This window comes from Pleurodeles waltl, chromosome 7, assembly GCF_031143425.1.
Source record: "Pleurodeles waltl isolate 20211129_DDA chromosome 7, aPleWal1.hap1.20221129, whole genome shotgun sequence".
Classification (NCBI taxonomy): Eukaryota; Metazoa; Chordata; class Amphibia; order Caudata; family Salamandridae; genus Pleurodeles; species Pleurodeles waltl.
The window spans coordinates 1424035102-1424041101 of NC_090446.1; the positions used below are offsets into that span (position 1 = coordinate 1424035102).

General features: G+C 43.1%; 1 long non-coding RNA gene across 1 annotated transcript in view; it reads right to left on the minus strand.

Moving 5' to 3' along the window:
* The window catches only part of LOC138246441 (uncharacterized), a 52325-nt gene extending 47393 nt beyond the window's left edge, over positions 1-4932 (minus strand). Inside the window, exon 1 of the long non-coding RNA XR_011194288.1 lies at positions 4872-4932. This is a non-coding gene — a long non-coding RNA (uncharacterized lncRNA). The remainder of the gene's footprint in view (positions 1-4871) is intronic.
* Between the last annotated feature and the right edge of the window lie 1068 nt (positions 4933-6000).

Genomic DNA, 6000 nt, shown 5'->3' on the forward strand with positions numbered 1-6000 from the left:
ATCTAAACAAAACAAGACCAAAATGACAAAAATCCACAATACACAAGTCAAGTTATCACTGAAAATGCGAAAAGAGACTTTATGTGATTTTAAACACACACTAACACTGTTAGCGTGAAAATGTACCTTGGGTACATCAAAATAACCCTGCTCGTGCAAGTGTGTGTCAAAAAGGGCTTGCAATGCATCAATTTCACTCAAGAGCGAAACCTTGCGTCGTTTCTCCTTTTGTTGGGTCAGGATGGGTGTTGTTTCTTCTCTCCGAAGGAGAGCGATGCATCAATCCGGTCAGCACTCTCAGGTCCGGGCAGGCCGTGTGTTGTTTTTACATGCCCAGCAGTGTTTGCATCAGAAATCCAGCCGCACGATGATCAAAAAACCACGCAACGCAGTTTATCTCACCAGGCTCTGTCATCGATGCTGCACATAATTTCTCCAGCCGTGGGCGTCGATCTTCCAGATCTTTTCCCCACATGGCGGTCGGTGCGTGGATCTCTCACTCTTGGTCTGCCAGCTTCTCTTCTCAGGGTCCCAGGAACTGGATAGGCACCACTTGGCAGAGTAGAAGTCTCTCCAGTGGCTCCAGGTGCTGGCAGAGAGAAGTAGGGTCTGCAGAGGCGTCAGGCCTGCAAAGGTCGTCACGTTCCAGCGAAGTTCACGTAGTCGGTTGCAGGTGGCGTCACCGGTTTCAGCAGCGTCGGCAGTCCGAAGTCGTCCGAAGTCGATTTTCTTGGATTTCCACCAGTTTTCCTTTCAAGGGCACAGGGACTGGATAGGGTACCACTTGTCAGAGCAGGAGTCTCTCCAGAGACTCCAGGTGCTGGCAGAAAGAAGTCTTTGCTGTCTCTGAGACTTCAAACAACAGGAGTCAAGCTCTAAATCAAGCCCTTGGATACCTTCACAAGAAGGAAGGCAACACAAAGTCCAGTCTTTGTCCTCTAGCACAGGCAGAAGCAGCAACTGCAGGATAGCTCCACAAAGCACAGTCACAGGCAGGGCAGCTCTTCTTCCTCAGCTCTTCAGCTCTTCTCCAGGCAGAGGTTCCTCTTGGTTTCCTGAAGTATTCTAAAGTCTGTGGTTTTGGGTGCCCTTCTTATACCCAATTTCTCCTTTGAAGTAGGCCTACTTCAAAGCAAAGTCTTTCTTGTTTGTGAAATCCTGCCTTGCCCAGGCCAAGCCCCAGACACTCACCATGGGGTTGAAGACTGCATTGTAAAGTATTTCTTGTTTGTGAAATCCTTCCTTGCCCAGGCCAGGCCCCAGACACTCACCATGGGGTTGGAGACTGCATTGTGTGAGGGCAGGCACAGCCCTTTCAGATGTGAGGGGCCACTCCTTCCCTCCCTCCTAGCACAGATAGCTCATCCATAGCACAGCAGACTACACTCCAGCTCCGTTTGTGTCACTGTCTAGTGTGAGGTACAACCAGCCCAACTGTCAAACTGACCCAGACAGGGAATCCACAAACAGGGAGAGTCACAGAAATGGTATAAGCAAGACAATGCTCACTTTCTAAAAGTGGCATTTTCAAACACACAATCTTAAAATCAACTTTACTAGAAGATGTATTTCCAATTGTGAGCTCAGAGACCCCAAACTCCACATGTCCATCCGCTCCCAAAGGGAATCTACACCTTAATCATATTTAAAGGTAGCCCCCATGTTAACCTATGACAGGGACAGGCCTTGCAACAGTGAAAAACGAATTTAGCAATATTTCACTGTTAAGACATATAAAACACATTCCTATATGTCCTACCATAACCACACACTGCACCCTGCCCTTTGGGCTACCAAGGGCCTAGCTTAGGGGTGCTTTACTTGTAAGAAAAGGGAAGGTTTAGGCCTGGTAAGTGGGTACACTTGCCAAATCTAATTTACTGTTAAAACTGCACATACAGACACTGCAGTGGCAGGCCTAAGACATGATTACAGAGCTACTTATGTGGGTGGCACAACCAGTGCTGCAGACCAACTAGTAGCATTTAGTTTACAGGCCCTGGGCACCTCTACTGCATTTTACTAGGGACTTACTAGTAAATCAAATATTTCAGTCATGGATAACCAATTACATACACATTTTGTAAAGGAGGCAAAAAGTTAAGGGGGACCACGTCAAGGATGAAAAGTCTAACATAACCATTTTTTTGTGAAGGTGTGAATGATGCACAATGAAAGTAGCCCCTAATGTTAGCGCTTGAAGGCGTCCACCCCTATAGCAAGGGGAAACATCAATGTTTTGTGATTAATATCTCTGCTGACCTCTTCTTAGTGAGTGTGAATGCCACACCACATTGCAATAGTTGTTACTGGAGTGTGGCCAAACCATCTGCCATGACCCGGGCATCTCACCTCCTCCTGTCACCATCTCCTGCATGAGACTCACTCGAAGTGAGATTTCCAAAGTATTAAGGAAAAGCAGCTCAGAGGTGGGTTTTTGGGAGATGCAGTCGCTGAGCTGCAAAGGATCAGATTCTGCCCAGACAGACAGCTCTGCTCTAAGAGAGAGAGGGAGAAAGTGAGCACAGCAGAAAAGAAAGACAAAAGGGAGAGTATGGAATGAGAGGAAGAGTAACAAGAAATAGAATAATAACAAAAGGAAGAAACCTCACTGTTGTTTGGAAAATATCATTAGACTGAACGCAAAGATCAACCTCTGACAATTACTGTATTGCCATTTTCTTCAACCCTACGACTGCCACTGCTCCTATCCCTTACCCTCTTCTTTGCGATAGCCTTGGCATTGCCTCCATGTAAACAAAACTTTCATAGTGACATCACAAAGCAGATTAATTCGATCAATTTAATTGTGAAAAGATAATATACTATGATACGAAATGAGGCATGAAGAGTAATGGATCCCTGCGCCCAGAATGATACATGTGTGATGTTTACTTACCATTGTAATCATTGCCATCATCATCATCACATTTTATAGTTCCAAGCATTGCAATTAGCACTGAAATATAAACAAAAATGGAAGCACCATATTGTAACTTATCTTTTTGCAAATTTCGTTATCGATAAACATACAAATTAGGATCACCATGCTAGAATTATGCTGAGGATCAATACGCCGTTTAGTTTGCGGCAGTAGACAGTAAATAAAATGTGAAAAAAAGTAAAATGGAAAGCAATTGACTTCTCATTGGACACCATACAAAGTACTGCTCAAAAAGACTCTCCACCAAATATTTACTATGAAAAATGTCATACTAAACCATGTAGGTTTCATCCAATTATATAAGGGGTCAAATGAGATTTTGGATCAAATCTATCAGGTCATAGGTCAAGTGATAAAAAACAGACATTATTTACTTCAACCAATTGTTAAGTCACGAGTACACATAGGAAAGACAGAAATTGCCCCTGTGGTGCAACGACGTGTATGCCCACTTTTTGCATCTCCCAGAGCAATTCTGTATTATGAAGTGGCCCTTCTGTAATATGTATTTTGCTGGAATATAGGGGAATGTTGACAAGAAAGTGCTGCACCTGTCCTTATGGGCAAGTTTTCTTGTGTTTCCTCTGCCTACATATCTACCCAGCGACACCATGGTTGTGCCATATTTACAATACAGCACATCATGGCAGTCGTTAGGACAATAGCATCAACATTTTGATGCTATTGTGGTGCTTTGCTACACTAGCGTCAAATATTTTAAGGACATGGTGGGGTAGGTATTAGGGTTCAGAGTGGAGGCGTTGAGGTTAGGGGTGGGGAAGGTTTTATGGTACAGGGCAGGAGAAGAGGGTCTGTAGATTTTAGGACAGGGCAGGATAGATTTTAGGGTTCACAGCAGGGGTGGGCTATTTAGGGCAGTTTTTAGGACAGGGCAGGGTTACTTTTAAGGGTCATGGTGGGGTTGAGGGGTCAGGGCAGGTGGTGGAAGGGGCAGCTGTAAGGGCTTAGGCACTGTGGAGTATGGTATCAGATGTTAGGGGACAGAGCAGGAGAGAATTTATCACACGTGTTCCTTTACCAAACATGCTTTTACAATGAAATTCATTGTAAAGGTATGCGTGGTAAAGGCATGCGTTGTAAAGATGTGGTCGTTTTTGAGACCTCATTGTTGAGGCAATCGTGATATACGCATGCATTGTTCCATCATACTTTCCATAAACACATATTCTCACACTCTCTCTGCCTTTGTTTTGAAGGCATTAAAATGTTGATTTGTTTAAAACATGTTGTGTTTTAAGTGCGCCTAGCAATCCGAGCTCCTCTCTCTTTCCACTGCCCCTTTACACCCCCATCATGTTGTGCTTCTCATATAATGTTTGTTAACATGAAATTCCAGCATGATATTTGGGAAACTTGAAGCTCATTCCGCACAATCCTACCACTCCCACATTCCTCAGTCTTAGTGAGCAAGCTACGCTCCTGGTCTTGGAATCAGCCAATGGCGCTTTGGAGATGTTTTCATGTAATTCTTGCTGTTTTTTCTGCATGAAAGTGTATATGATGTCCTTTAGATGTGTGGGTCGATTTCACAGATCCCTATATTTTGCAAGCAAGTTCTGAAAGGGCCATAAAGAGAATCCTAGTAAGTAAAGAGATGATGGCGGTGCTGTTCCAGAGGTCAAGGACTAACTCTTGGACAAGCGAGCAGTCAATATCTAGAGGTTATTGCGCAAAATCAATAGAATATGAAGTGATGACACAATACACAATTTGGGCTTGTTCTATGACTTGTTAAAAAATGGAGAACACAATTCAAGTCCCTCCCAGTAATAGGGCTATTAGCCTCACAACCCCCGGCCTTTGAAGTTGCAGGGGCTGAGAACAAGAGGGAATGTGGTCTTAAATTATAATCTACTCCTCTAGTTGATCTTCCAGGCTCTCTCCTCTAAGTTTGGTTTCAACTCACCTGCTGCCAGTCCAAGAAGATAATAAGTTGTCTTCAACATTCTGAGGTTCAAGCTGTCCTGCAAAGAAAAGAAGTTAAGTAACCATGAGAAGGCAATGTGGATTTGTTTTTATAAGGCAGGGGTTCGTTAATGACTGAGGGGAAAGGTGAGATATGTAATGGTGCTTGCAAAGCACCTTCACGGTCTAATTATCTTTCTTTTCTGCTGCTTGCAAAAATGTTATCTAATTGTATTTTGTAGGTGTTGATGCATATTTCTCTTCCCTATATACCTAGCTGTAAGGGTGAAATGTGTGATGGGCACTTGCTCCACCGCCCTGCACCATGGGCCTCGTAAACGAGGCCCTAAGGCCCAGATTTATACTTTTTTAGCACCACATTTGCTCCACATCTTGATGCAAAAGCAGCACAAGCTTACTAAATGTAATTGAATTTTGTATGTTTGCGCTGTTTTTGTGTAAAACAAAATGAAGCAGATGTGGCACAAAAAAAGTATAAATCTAAGCCAAAGTGTTTTTTAGTCCCTAATTCTCGCTCTGACTTTTGCATATGTCTTCTTTTTCTCTGTCACTTGTCAGCATTAGTCAGTGACTTTCTCTGTTCTTGCAGTCCAGAGTTCGGATTGTGGTGGTCAATTATTTCCTCTCGCCCTGATTTTATCACTCTATTTCGCTCTTTCGTGTACTCTTTCTCTAAAAAGGTTCTTAGTTTGTAATCTTTGCCTGCTTTGCTATTAGGCAGTAGTCGAAAAATGTAAACATACTAAAACAATTTAATTAAACGGAGGACAATTAAATATCATTATTGGAATGGTGTTTAAGAAGGAAAAGAGAAATGGCAAATAACCACCAATTTTCACGGGGAATTCTCACTCGTTGAATATATTGCCATAGTTTAATCACATACTGAAATTAAACATTTTGGTCGCAAACATTGCTGAAAACAGCGAATATGAAAACATGTTAATGAAACCCAACTCATGGACATTAATTTAAGAGCTCGAAAGCAGTGCGAACTGAAACATGTTGTCGACCTTAGCACTTCCGAAGTTCTTCCACCACAGGTCGGCTGGGAATGAGCAGATTATCTCAGTGCGAGCGGTCACAGTCCAAAATATTCCCTGGGGCAC